At 37.6% G+C, this 15,467-nt stretch overlaps 1 protein-coding gene and 1 pseudogene across 1 annotated transcript in view; one reads left to right on the top strand and one right to left on the bottom strand.

Annotated features, from left to right (window-relative positions):
- Nucleotides 1-15,467, top strand: part of CCSER1 (coiled-coil serine-rich protein 1) — a 1,860,678-nt gene that overhangs the window by 1,212,702 nt on the left and 632,509 nt on the right. The window lies entirely within an intron of this gene.
- LOC102867339 lies at nt 8,489-9,488 on the bottom strand (annotated as a pseudogene).

Below are 15,467 nucleotides of genomic sequence, written 5' to 3'. Positions count from 1 at the left end.
AGGGAAAATTATTAGGTATTTTTGTCATGGCAGGAGTCCAGAGTGTAGGCTTTATAGTGGAGTGGACCTGGGGGAGAGATTGTAAAACAATGAAATAATTTTTCTTTTACTTTTCCAAGAGTGTAGTGTACTAGGGGCCACTGTTGGGAAGGGAAAAAAGTGCAACATGAATGAATGGAAATCCAAAGTCTCTGTAAATTTTCAGTGAAATCAATAATAAATTAAAAAAAAATTTACTTCATAGAATATGTGTCTCATTTTCATGGACCTTCAACTTTTCTGAACATGTTATCCTTTTTAGTGATCGTAATAATACAATTATTGAAAATACATAATGATTTAATATAAAAAATCTTCAATAATATCACGTCCTTCTGGTTTGCAGGATGAAATTTCCATGAGGAAAAATGTATTTATTGAGTGGTTCTATGTTTAAGGATCTAGGTTGTGAGGCAAAAATGCAGAACAATAGTTTTATTCTGAATCACTTTAAAACAATTGATTTAATATTTACTCAGAATGTCCCCAGTTGCCACTGATAACATAAATTCAAACTCACTACCATTGCCACATAATAATCCTTCATCAAATTCCTGATGTTCTAAATTAGAGGAGATTGCTAACTTTCTTTCTCAGAGTGCTCTATGGTGAATTTGAACCACTGGACATACAGCCTTATGGGTAGTAACATATATACTATCAGAGCTCTGGCAATAATTCAGGAAGAGAAATTTCAGAAAGAAATGCATAAAAGTGGTAACAGATAATTTTAAATATCCTAGTTACACATTAGGAAAATATTTAGTTGTGCGCATGCCAATGTTCCTTTGAGCAATCTTGGGCCTGAGCTACTTTATGGCCGTATTCCCAGGATCATGATTTTAGTTATTCCAGTTCATCTTCCTAATTTTAATCTAGATTCATTACATTTATTAATGTTTTTTCCAACAAATATTATATAAATTATGGGGGGGGAGAAAGGCTAAACTCTTGGTTTCATTGACTCTTTTACAGTTATTATGTTGCAGTTTTGTTTATGTATTTTTCAAGACCTTTTATCAAATTACACATAATTATTGAAAATAAATTAGAAAATAAGAATCAGGAAAATGTTAAATATATTCTTCATTAACTGAAGAATTTTAAACATTATGAATTTGGGAAAAATCTGTATATTTAAATTATTTAGCCAAGCTTAGAAGAAAAAGGAAGCATTTATAAATCATGTTTATAACAAATGCATATATCTATACAACATTAACAATAATATTTTATCTGTAATTTAAAAGCTTTTGAATTGGCATAAAATTAATCACTTGAATCCTCCAGAAATGTTTTTTTAATACTTACATATTCTCCGCTTTAATACCTAAGCTATAATATTTACCAATGTTAATTCTCTTCTAAGCTTAAAAAAAAATGTCTATTTAAATACCATATCAGGCTTATTACATCTGTCATTTCTTTAAGTCAATTTTAAGAAGTTGATTTTAAGGGTTGTTTTTTGTTTTAAATAGTATCCTCATTATATATTTTAAATTAAAATTTGTGTTATTTTTGTTCAGGGTATACATAGTAAAAGAAATTTAACCATTTCTGTATGTGCAATTAAATTACATTGATTATGCTCTTTAAGATGAAAAGAAAATTCTCATGTTATTTTCTTCCTGTATTTACATGTATTTATTGTCTCCTAACATTTCTCTATAATCTTCCCAATTACTATAGTCAGTTTTGTCTTACATATCTATTTCTTAAATGGCATATTTCTTAAGGAGGACATTTTTCACTAGGTTAAGTTTAACTATTGTTTTGTTTTAAGAAAATCCAAGGACTTTTGTTGCTGTGTTGTTTAAGTTTTAAATATTATCTCAGGGTAATAATTTCAGGAGTTTAGCCCACATAATTCTAGAAATCTGAAGTCCATGAGAATTTGAAGTTCTCTTCTGCATTTTCCCCCTTTCTATTAAGACTCTTTGAAAACTATTTAGTTAAAATATGCACTAATGTTAGCTGGGCACTATCAAGTTCTGGTTTTTCTAGCTAGGTAGGCCATTACTCAGGGAGACAATCAATCATTCATACCATATGTTATGTCTGTTCCTGGCATTTCTTTTTCTTTGTTCCTTCAGGAAGATACTCTCATGAAACCTCATTGCCACCCAGTCAGAACTAGTTCATAGATGACCTTCACGTAATCTTTTGAAGGTCATAAATTGCACAAGAGGAAGTTGGCCACCTTCCCCCTCAGAGCCTGTGGTGTTTTTTAGCCACCAGGGAAGTGCCACCTTTGTGTTAGCAAGCTTAACTCTCTATCCACTAGGCAGGCAAAGCAACTTTTCAGGGAAATAAAGGTCAATCTTGGGCCATAGATGGCTCCAGGCATGTTTTTAAGACCCTAGAAGATATGCTAGACTCAGTGGTAGAACAGAAACACTAAACTCATTATTAGGCCAATTTACTAGAATGTGTTGTGAAACTTTGACCTGAATCTCCAAACCAAAGAGCTGAATCACTTAAGGCTTTTGTTTGTATATAAGCTACCGCAACACCTCCTCTTCATAAAATTTTGCTGTTGTGGTCAACATATCCAATATACAACTTTCAAAAGTTCAGGTTTTAAGTGTAACTTATTAATAGCAATTATAGTTGCTAGGCAACCTTAACTTTAATAAATACAATTTTTCTATAATTGTTAACTTTCCTCTATTTCCCTCTTCCTCCTGATCCTAGTAGCCACTACTATATTTAATACCTGTATGTTTCCTTTTTTTTTTGGTTTTTTTAATGTAAATGAGATCATTTAATATCCATCCTCTGTGACTGAATACTTAATGTTAAAATTAGCCACATTTTTACATTCTTTAGGTTTTTGGTGTGTTTTTTTTTTCTTTTCTTCCCAATATTCTTAAAGATAAAAGAAATTCTAGTTTCAAAGACCTGGGGTGACATATGTAAATCTGAATTGTCATATAACACATTTTTGTATCAATGGTTACAGGAATAACTAATGTTTAGTAAGTTTTTGTAGGTACTATTTTTAATTTTTACTAGTATTTTTGAGTGCTTTCATGTGTGTGTTTTATACTCACAGTAGAATGGAAACAGTGATTTATTTGTGTTACCAAGTATCTTAGACAAGTTTATGACATTGAATAAATATTTTATAAATTTTCAAGAAATACTTTATAAATTAATGTAGAAATTATCTATTTGTATGATTATAGCATTTGTATGTGAAACACTATGCATATACTAAGAAAATGTCTCTCTCACTGCCATCGAGTCAGAACTGACTTAAAGCTGACTCTCTAGTAGGCTTTTCTAGGCTGTAAATTGTATAGGAGGAGATTGCTCAGTTTTCTCTCGTGAGGAGCTGGTGGATTCGTACCATTTGACTTTGGGTTGACAGCACAACTCTTTATGCAGGGAGACTCAACAGAAATATTTACTGGATAACGTTTTTATTAATATTTTGAAGAAGAGTCATAATATAACCATAGTTGTTAACAATTGATAATTAGAGCTATGATGTCTCTATGTTCTCCAGAATGGGAGACCTGACAGTCATATTACTACAAACCACTCTAAGAGTTACTCTAGTAGTAGTTAGAATAAATAAATTATAAACAAATTTTACTCTCCTAGGATCTCTGCAAATGCTCACAAATATATACATTATGATTTGATAACCGGATAGCATCCCCAGAGAAATTTAAATATGAATTAGTTTTGTTAAAAAGAAAAAAAAATCCCAAGAAGTGACATTTCAAAATCTACTGCATATAAATTTAATTCTAAAAAGGTACCATTGCCTTACCTTATTAGTTGAGGAAATAAAAAAAAAAACACAACTTTATCAAGAAATTAGTGTGGCGATAACTATTTTATACTCTCCATGTGATATAGGTAGAATCCAAGTAGTTCAAGAGGATTTGTGCTCTGGATTTAAAAATCAGGTTTAGGGCGCATGGATGTGCTTATTTTGATGCCACTATTTCAATCTTAATTAGGACAGGAGATGCTGAAAATTTACTTAATGATAAAACTAATAATTATCCTCTTGTAGCAGCTGGCCTCCAGTGGCCTGGAGTCATTATCTAACCTGATTTGGGGAGAAGTTGAGATACTTGTTCTATGTGACCTCATTTGAATTTCAGCCATTGATATAACAAGTCCTATAAACTAATCTAGAAATTGCCTGAATAGGGCAGTGTCCTTGTGTCCTTGTCCCAATATTTCTAGAAATCTAAAGAAAACATCAATGGACCATAGAGAAATATAATTTTATTAGTTCTGGAGTTTCTAATATATGCACACTTTGTCCTTGTCCCAAAGATATTATCTACACACAAAAACACAGTATGTATGTACAGGCGTGGTTGGTATTAGTTGCTACTGAGTCCACTAGGACTTAGAGTGACTCTAGAAAAAGCAGAGCAGAGTCTTGACTCTATAAACAACAGCAGCAGCATCACAATCACTGTCATGTTCACACCTATTGTTACAGTCATTGTGTGTGTGTTTGGTGTTGTTGTTAGTTGGCATTTCTTCATCAGAAATCTTGTCTGGGATTCTTCCTCATTGTACTGGAAGAGTCTGATCTTGGCAATTTGACTACCCTGTTCTTTTGGGGAGGGGTTCTGGTGAAATGGAGATTAAGTTATGCAGATGCTAATTAGAAGGCTGGTAGTTGAAAATTAAGGAGCTGCTTCTGAAGAGAAAGGTAAGAGAACCAGTCTCTACAGATGTTTACAGTCTAGGAAACTCTATGGGGCAGTTTTACTGTGTCGAATTTGGGTCATTCTAAGTTGGAATAGACTCAGTAGTGTGAATTTGCTTTTGATTTGAGGAAAGATGTAGTTTCTTTCCTCTTTTTATTTATTTTTTATTTAAATTTAAGTTTACAATAGTATTCTTCAAATTTTGACTGCTTTATCTTTCTTCCTTTTCTCTTGGATCATTTCTATTGATCTAACTTTATTATTAATTTTAGTAAAAATTTACAGAGATTTCTATTCATTCATTGTTGCACTTTTCTCCAATCCCAACTGTCCCTCCTAGTACACTACCCTCTTGGAAAAGTAAAAGAAAAATTATTTCATTGTTTTACAAACCCACCCGTAGGTCCACTCCACCATGTAGCCTTCGCTCTAGACTCCCGTCATGACAAAAAGTAACTAATCACATATCCCTTTTAAACAGTTTTCTCCCTCATCTGTTTCAATGCTGTATACATTATTGAACTCATCTTTCTCAGTCTCTCCCCAACCCCAAGGTCAGTCCTGTAGAGCCTTTTCTTTGTATTGATGCTACCCACTGCTAAAAATTATGACCCCAACTATAGCCTTTGGTCATTAGATCCCTGAAATCCATGACTGTCTCAGCCAAGATCTTCTTTATCAACACTGCTTCACTGCGTGCATCTCTTTCCTGCACCAGGATCTCTTCGACTTCACAAGACTTCCACTTCTGGTATGTTCTGCCATAACTACTGGAAGATGTACATCAGTGTATGAATATTACTGGATTGTTCCTCTCACTATTAGGTTACTTTTAAGGATTTTGGTAACCTCAGAGGTTCTTGATAGAATTTCAGTAATCCTATCAACTTTTCCAAATTCTGATTTCTTCCCTATCTCCATATCAAACAATGAAAAAGAAAAAAAAAACATCCAAACAGCAAAGAGACCTTTCTTTAACGTAGATTTAAGTATAAATAGTATTTTTTTCTACCTTTTGTTGAAAACTGACTATCTCCTTACAGATAATACATTTCTATCCTCTCTAAATTGTATGTAATAGCAAAATCCTGAATTCAGACATTCAAACCTTGTTTTGGGCGTATAGGGGGAATTTTTAATTTAAGTATCTCTTTCTTCTCAAAAAGTGTATCTTCCAAGATGATGTTTCTTACAGGACTTAGCAAAGACTCTAAATTTAAATTTGGAACTAAACTATGATTCCTCTGTTTAAGACAGAATTAAATATGTTCCCTTAAAAAATAAAAGGAAAGCATAGAAATCTATAGGCTAATATGAATCAACTAAACATCTAGTAAAATTCACTTACTTGATGGTTTAAAAAATATTTTCCTTAAGTGTGATTTTGTTTAAATATTACTTTTCACTAAAATGAACACTGGAATAACTTACACATTATTTATTCCTTAGTTTAGCAAACACTCAGAAAGCCTTTTAAAAAGTTAGATTCCTGGTCTGTAAAATGACAATAACGATGTCTATGTGGTTAATATCAGGATTAAATGAACTACTTAGAAATAGCTGGAAGATAATACCTTTCTTTAAAGTTGTTGTTATCATTAATATAGGATTAGGAAGCTCTTGTGGCCTAGTGGCAAGAAGCTGTGCTGAAATCCCAAAAGCAGACAATTGGAGGCCACCAGCTGCTCTTTGGAAGACAGATGGGAAAACTCTTCCCATGCAATTAACTGCCTGTGAAAACCCACTGGCGGGCCAGCTATGGGACGGTTCTGATTCTACGATACACAACAGCCACAACAAAAACAACATAACTAATATGTGTTATTGTTGTTTATTGATTGATGAAAAATAAAGATAAATCCATAGCACAAAATTTACTAGCAAGCTCTGGTGCCCTAGTGATAAGGAGTGCTGACTCAGAAGGACATAGCTACAGCAACATATTTCATCCCGAAGGCATGTGTTTCAAATTCACCAATTGCTTTCTGGAAGAAGGATGGACAATCCCTTCCCATGCTATTAACTGCCTCTGAAAACTCACTGCAGGATCAACTATGGATGAATTTCTGACTAGATGGTACTTAACAACAACAAAATCACTCTTCTACAGATTTACTTATACTTGGACCAAGAGGCAATTGTCAGAACAGAGCAAGGAGACACTACATGGTTCAAAATCAAGAAGGGGGTTTGTCAGGGATGTATTCTGCCTCCGTACCTTTTCAATCTGTATGAAGAACAGATCATCCGAGATGCTGGGCTATATGAAGAGGAATGTGACATCAGGATTGGTGGAAGAATCATCAACAACCTGTGTTATGCAGATGACACAACCCTGCTTGCTGAAACTGAGGAGGACCTGAAGCGCTTGCTGCGGAAGATCAAGGACTACAGCCTCCTACAGGGACTGAAGCTCAACATCAAGAAAACAAATATTCTAACCCCTGGGCCAATTGGCAGCATCAGTATGGATGGTGAAGAGATTGAGATAGTTAACAGTTTTAGTTTACTTGGCTCCACAGTCAGCACTCTTGGTAGCAGCAGCCAGGAAATAGAGACAAATTGCATTGGGAAAGTCGGCTGTGAGGGACCTCTCAAGAGTACTGAAGAGCAATGATGTCAGACTGGAGACTAAGGTGTGCCTCATCCAGGCTATTGTCTTCGCAATTACGTGCTATGTATCAGAGAAGTGGACAGTGACTAGGGTTGTTAGAAAGAGAATTGATGCCTTTGAGCTGTGGTGCTGGAGAGGAGTGTTGAATATACCATGGACTGCTAGGAGAACAAACAGGTTTGTCCTAGAGAGGGTGAAGCCAGAGTTTTTGATTCTGAAGGTACATCTCACATACTTTGGGCATGTTGCAAGGAGGGACTGGTGCTTGGAGAGGTACATCATGTTTGGCAGAGTGGAGGGGCGGCGAAGGAGAGAAAGACCTTTGATGAGATGGATCGATTCTGTGACTGGAGCAGTGGGAATAAATGCATTTGAGATGGCTAGGTTGGCACAGGATAGAAGAGCATTTAGAGCTCTTGTACATAGGGTTGCCATGAGTCACAAGCGACTAGATGGCACATAACAACAACGACAGATTTACTTGCTTCTTTTAACCCCTTCATTTTTACTTTTACTGTTGAACAGATTCAGAACTGAGTCTCCAGTACATTTTCAGAGATAGTAAATGTCATGGGAGAAGAATGTCCATCTTTAATTCACAGAGCAGCTGGTGAATTTGATCTGCCTGCCTTTGGGTGGTCAGCACAACTTCTTACCACTTGGCCCCCTGTGCCCCCTTCTGTTCTTGGAAGCATACTTTATTTACTTTTATAAACATCTAATGCTATTAAATAGCTACTATTTCAATCCTATCTTCAACCTCTCCAAATTACTCTTCAAAATATTTTCTGTACCAAAGAAATTCCCAATTTCTGCTTTTTCTTTTTTTTTCTGATGATAAACTTTTATATGTGTGCTGAAATGTTTATTTTTATTCTTAATGGTTTGTTACTCTAACTTTGCAGAATTCCTCTACTGTATGAATCTTTTTTTTTCTGAGTACAGTGTATTTTATTGGTGGTACATAACAAGATGGGCTCTCCAAGCCCCTCCCCTTTCTCGAGGGGGGGGATTTGATGGAAACTTGTGTTAAGGATGTGAGATTCTCAGCGTGTGGGAGGATCAAATTGGGGCAAGGACTCCCCACCAGCTGAGGGGGTCTCTCTCTCTCTCTCTCAGCTATTGCTGAGGCTGGTGGTCCAAGGGGCTTTTATTCTTTGGAGGTCATGCGAACCATAAGGTTGACTCCCTGGTTGCTATAGCCAAATTCATTGTCATACCAGGAAATGAGTTTGACAAAGTGGTCCTTCAGAGCAATGCCAGCCCCAGCATCAAAGGTGGAAGAGTGGGTGTTACTATGAAAGTCACAGGAGACAACCTGGTCTTCAATGTATCCCAGGATGCCCTTGAGGGGCTCTTCTGATGCCTACTTTACTACTTTCTTGATGTCATCATATTTGGCAGTTTTCTCCAGACATCAGGTGAAGTCCACAACTGACGCATTGGGGGTGGGGACATGGAAAGCCATGCGTAAGTTTCCCATTCAGTTCAGGGATGACCTTGCCCACAGGCTGGGTGGTGCCAGTAGATGCAGGGATGATGTTCTGGGCAGCTCCACGGCCATCAAACCACAGCTTTCCAGAGGGGCCAACCACAGTCTTCCAGGTGGTAGTGATGGCATGGACTGTGGTCATGAGTCCCTCTACAATGCCGAAGTTGTCATGGATGACCTTGGCCAGGGGAGCCAAGCAGTTGGTGGTGCAGAGGCATTGCTGACAATCTTGAGAGAGTTGTCATACTTTTCATGGTTCATGCCCATCACAAACATGGGGTCATCAGCAGAAGGAACAGAGATGATTACCCTTTTGGCACCGTCCTTCAAGTGAGCCCCAGCCTTCTCCAAGGTTGTGAAGACACCAGTGGACTCCACAACATACTCAGCACCAGCATCACCCCACTTGATGTTGGCAGGATATCGCTTCTCGAAGATAGTAATGACTTTCCCCATTGATGACCAGCTTCCCACTCTCAGCCTTGACAGTGCCGTTGAACTTGCCATGAGTGGAATCATATTGGAACATATAGACCATGTAGCTGAGGTCAATGAAGGGATCATTGATGGCGACAACATCCACTTTGCCAGACTGAAAAGCAGCCCTAGTGACCAGGCGCCCAATGCTGCCAAATCTATTTACTCCAACCTTCACCATTGTGTCTCAGGGATGTGGCTGAGGCTGCAGAAGAAGAGAGGGCAATCTGAATCTATGAGAAGCAGAGAGCCTGTAGGAATCTTTTTAAAAGGTTTGTGAGGTACTGTCAAGTTGAGTATAACTCATAGCGACCCTATGAACAAAAGATCTGAAACTTTTTCTATCCTGTGTCATTCTCACACTTCCTGACACACAAAAGCCCATTACAGCAGTCACTGTATCAATCCACCTGGTTGAGTGGTTGCCTCTCCTTCACCAATCCTCCACCTTTCTCAGCATCATGTTCTTCTCCAAGGAATAGCTTCTCCTAGCAACATGCCCAAAGTATGTGAGGCAAAATTCATCAGTATTGCCTCAAAAGGGCCCCCTGACTCTTATGAGGTTACTATAAAAGCAGAAAATCTGTATTGGTTGTACAACTTGCTTTACACATAATACAGGCTCCAACAACCTGATATACCTATTCTAGGGACATAGTCATAACTACTTACTTTCAAGTCCATTTCTACAGTTTCACAGCAAATGAACACATGAACAGAAATGACATCATTCTTAATATACCAAACTTTGTCCAGAGCTAAGTAGTTTGTAAGTGCAAACAAACTTTACTATCAGGTGCTGAGACATGATAGCACTGTGGAATCCTGTGACCTTGAAGTTCATGGCTGTGAACTTGGTTATCCAACCCTTCTTTTAATTCTCTTAAGTACTCAACATCCTTTCAATAAATTCCCTTTCTGCTTCAATCAGCCAGAGTTGGTGTCTATTGCTTGCAACCCAGAACCCTGACTGAAATAAAAGAATAGCCTATTTCCACTGCTTCCTCTCCTCTCTTTCAATTCTCTCTTTAGCTCACTGCCATCCAGCTTTCATCTGCACTGAAGTTGCTCTCTTTTAGGGCAAAATGACCTGCCTATCACCAAATAAAAAGGCCTTACTCCCAAGCCTGCTGAGACTCTCTGTAATACTCAACGTTGATTATTCTTTCCTGTGAAGCGTTAGCTTCCTCTCCTGATTCTTTTCTTGCCTCTGGCTCCTACCTTCAAATGTTTCATGCTTTCTACTTTTCATGGTACTGTCCTTTAATTGTTGTGTTCTCTGAAAGTCTTCTTTTGGCTATTTTCTCACCACATTTCTATAGTTTTTCCTTGGGGAATTCTCTCTTGAGATTTCCAATTCTAAATTATAAGTCATGCTTTTTACTGGATACCATGTCCAAATACTATGTGCTCTTTTCAAATGCTTGCTATGTATTTCTGTTATATCACATATGAAACACAGACTCAATATATCTCAAGTTGAACTTTTTCATTTAACTTGTTTCACCTAGAAAATTTCTTATGTTAGTTACCGGCAAGTTCTCAATTCCTTAGAGTTGTCTGAAATCTTGTCTTCCATTTCCTTTTTTACACTCACTTTTCATTAGTCACAAACCTTTGTTCTTTCACTGATATCACTTATATCATTCAAGTTTCGTCCATCCCTGAAGCAGAAGCTTGGTTTAGACCCTCATTATAATTTAATTGGCTTCTGTTAGCTTTGAGTCTAGTCTCGCCTTCTCAAACTCATTCCCACAATTCTGCCAACATTATTTCCATAAATTACAGCAGAGGTAATGTCTCTAATCTGCTAAAAAGTGGAAGTCACTGAATTATGTCTAAATTCTTTTTCTTAAATTTCTAAACGTAATATAGATTCCATCCGTTGTGCTGCCCTGATTTTCTACCTGTGAAGATTTCTTCCTTCCCTCTCTAAGAGTCCCACTAAGGAATCCCTCACAGCCTTGGGTCCACTAAGGTTATCTGCAGGGTGGGTGGGGATTTTCAGGTCCATTGGAAATAACGGATGGAGAAGCTCAATATCAGCTGTGAAACCAGGCCAGGAGCTGATTGTGGAACAGATAACCAACTACTCATATGCAAGTTCAAGCTGAAGTTGAGAAAAATGAAACCAAATCCACGGGAACCAAAATATGACCTTACGTCTATCCCACCTGAATTTCAGAACCATCTCAGGAACAGATTTGAGGCCTTGAACACTAATGAGCGAAAACCAGATGTGTTGTGGGAGGATATCAAGTGTATCATCCAGGAAGAGTGTGAACGTTCATTACAAAGAGAGAGGAGAAAGAAAAGACCAAAATGGATGTCAAAAGAAACTCTGAAGATTGCACTGGAGCACAGAGAAGCCAAAGCACAAGGAAGAATTCAAGATACTAAAGATCTGAACAGAAGATTTCAAAAGGCAGCGTGGGATGACTAAGTAAATTATTATAATGAAATGTGCAAGAAGCTGGAGTCAGAAAATCAAAAAGGGCCAAACTCGCTCAGCATTTCATAAGCTCAAGGAACTGAAGAACAAATTCAAACCTAGAGTTGCTATAATCAAGGATGCTTTAGGCAGAATATTAAATGATCCAGGAAGTATTAAAAGAAGATGGAAAGAATATACTGAGTCACTGTATTGTAAAGAATTGGCAGACACAGAAGAATTTAATGAAACAACATATGAGCAAAAGCCTATGCTGATGAAGGAAGACGTTCAAGCTGCTTTGAAGGAAATAGCTCAAAATAAGGCCCCCGGAATAGATGGTATACCAATTGACATATTTCAGTTAACAGATGCTCCCCTGGACATGCTCACCAAGTTGTGCCAAGAAACCTGGGCAACAACCACTTGGCCAAGTGACAGGAAGAGATCTATATTTGTTCCCATCCCAAAGAAGGGTGACCCAACAGAGTGTGGAAACTATAGAACAATGTCATTGATTTTACATGCAAGCAAGATTCTACTGAAGATTATCCAAAAACGACTGGAACAGCACATCAGCAGAGAATTGCCAAAAGTCTAGGCTGGGTTTAGAAGGGGTTGTTGTACTAGGGATATTGTAGCTGATGTTAGATTGATCTTAGCTGAAAGCAGGGAGTACCAGAAGGATGTTTATCTGTGCTTCATTGATTATGCAAAGGTGTTTGACTGTGTGGCTCATAACAAACTGTGGCTGACTCTGAGAAGAATGGAAATCCCAGAACACTTTATCTTTCTAATGTGAAACCTATACTTGTACCAAGAGGCAGTTGTCAGAACAGAGCAAGGAAACACTGCAAGGTTCAAAATTAGGAAGGGCGTATGTCAGATATATGTCCTGTCTCCATACCTTTTTGACCTATATGCAGAACAGATTATCTAAGAGGCTGGGCTCTATGAGGAGAAATGAGGCATCAGGATTGGTAGAAGATCTGTGGACAATCTATGTTATACAGATGACACAACTCTGCTTGCTGAAACTGAAGGGGACCTGAAGCATTTGCTGCAAAAGGTCAAGGTCTACATCCTTCAATATAGATTGAGATTCAATGTCAAGAAGACAAAGGTTCTCACCACTGGACCAATTAGCAGCATCAGGATGGATGGTGAAGAGATTGAGATTGTTCACAGCTTTAGTTTGCTTGGCTCCACAGTCAACACTCTTGTGACCAGCAACCAGGGCATTAAAAGATGTATCGCAGTGGGAAAGTCTGCTGTTATGGACCTTTCCATCATACTGAAGAGCAGTGGTGTCTCTCTGGCGACTAAGGTACGTCTGATACAGGCCATGGTCTTTGCAATCACTTGTTATGCATCAGAGAGTTGGACAATGACTAGGCAAGATAGAAGGAGAATTGATGCCTTTGTGCTGTGGTGCTGGATAACAGTATTAAGGGTACTGTGGACTGCTAAGGAAACAAACATTTTCATCCTGGAGAGGGTTATACTGGGCTGTTCTTTGGAGGCAAGGATTCTGAGGCATTTTCTTACATACTTTTGTCATATTGTAAGTAGAGACCAATCCTTGGTTAGGGACATCATAATCGGGAGGGTAGAGGGTAGGCGCAGAAAGGGAAGACCCTCTATGAGGTGGATTGATTCAGTGACTGGGGTAATCAGGATGGGAGTATGGGAGACAGTGAGATTGGCACAGGACAAATCAGAGTTTTGGGCTGTTATACATAGGGTCACTATAAGTCACAAGCAACTTGACGGCACATAACAACAACAATATAGATTAAGCTGTGTCTGATACAGGCCATAGTCTTTGCAGTTACTTGCTATGTCTCAGGATGTTGGACAATGACTAAGGATGACTGAAGGAGAATGATGATTTTAAGCTGTGGTGCTAGGGAAGAGTATTTAATATACCATAGACTGCTAGGAGAACAACAGTCTTATCCTAGAGAGGGTGAGACCAGGATACTCTCTGGAGGCAAGGATTCTGAAGCTTCATCTGACATACTTTGGACATGTTACAATGAGAAACCAGTTCTTGGAGAGGCACGTCATGTGTAGGAGGGTGGAATGACAGTTAAAGAGAGGTAGAGACTAAATGATGTATATTGATTCAGTGACTGGGGTAATGTAGGGTAGGTATGTCAGAGACAATAAGAATGGCACAGGATAGAGCAGGGTTTAGGGCTGATGTACATAGCTTGATATTAGTCACAAGTGACTCCACGGCACAAAGAAACAATAATATTTTAATACTTTTTGGCTATATCTTTCTCTTGAACAATGGTTGGTGTTAGTACGCCATTGTTTAACTGCTATGTTGCCTGCACTGAATGCTGTGGTTCAGCCCTCTCTTGCTCAAAGAAAAATTAGAGTGAGTAAGAAACAACAGGTTGTCTGTAGACAAATGTCCTGGTTTTGATCTGGTTATGTACTGCTTACAAACAATTCTGAAGTAGATTAAGCTCTAGTTAGAATACAATGTTTAGAGGGAAAGCACAGAGATAGGAAAGACAGTTTTACTACAAAACATGTGTCCCAGAGTGTGAGACAATTCATTTCTCTAGAATTAAAGGCATGCAGAAGTACCCTTAGCAATGTGTGCTGTGGTATAATATAGCTGGCTGCCTCCTGCATTTTGACATGATCCTTGACTTGAGTCTAGGCCAGCGAGTTGAATGTTACAGAAACTTTAAAATTTTATGAGTGGTTCTGGTTCATTGTCCTTGATGACACTCTTGTACCCAGAACACTAATCAGGTTGGTTCTGGGGACAATCTCTATTATGTATATCAGAATTATGAGGCACTCTGTGTCTTAGCCACTTGGATTTATCTCTGCCTTCATGAATTTCCAGGCCTTCCTTATCCCATTAGTATCTTCTTTAGCATTCTTTCTACTTACCCTCCTTTTACGCATGACTTACCCAATTATAACCCTAACACACTACATCATCACGTTCATTTACTATGCTGTATTTACAAGAAATAATTGCATTATCTACAAATTTAGACTTGGCTATCACTAGATAAAAGAAGAATATAATTCTGAAGTTGTTGCATATCTTTTTTATTTTAATGACTTTATAGCTTGTACTATTTTAAAATAATTTATTAACTGTTTAAGTTAGTGGTCTTTGAGCCTCAATAAATGTCCAGTAGTTATAATGATTTTCACTGATAGAGATAGGTTTTGTATGCTAATGGAGTTATTAACACTTGACCCTGATGCAAATGTTTTAGCAATTCAAAACATCACCATGCCACTTGCTAAGTAAAAATATCAAAGAAAATGAAAAAAGAAAAATGAGTATGTGGAAGAGGTCAATCTCATTGAATGTGCTCTGTCAAAGCAGAGTGGTCAATGAGGAAATGTTTATAACACCATTTCTGAGCTCCCCTAGGCAATCCTCTGAATTTGTGTACATCTCAAGACATAAACCAATGCTGTTAAGTCACATTGCTGTGTCCTTTTTACCCCTTGTCTCAATATTTTTTCCTTGTTACTAAAACATACACAATTAAACATTCATTAATTCAACAATTTCAAAATGCACAATTTTGACTAATTTATTACATTCTTAATGCTGAATAACCATGACCTCTGTCCTTTTATGTGCCATTCCACCACTATTAGCATAAAGTTAATGCTTCATAAGAAGAAAAGAACAAAAAAACCAACCAGTCTTTTTGTCTTCTTTCTTTTAGAAACTTA

Source organism: Elephantulus edwardii, unplaced genomic scaffold (genome assembly GCF_000299155.1).
Source record: "Elephantulus edwardii isolate Elephantulus edwardi_28Jun2011 unplaced genomic scaffold, EleEdw1.0 scaffold00144, whole genome shotgun sequence".
In the NCBI taxonomy this organism is placed as follows: Eukaryota; Metazoa; Chordata; class Mammalia; order Macroscelidea; family Macroscelididae; genus Elephantulus; species Elephantulus edwardii.
This window is presented reverse-complemented; position numbering and strand designations above follow the sequence as displayed.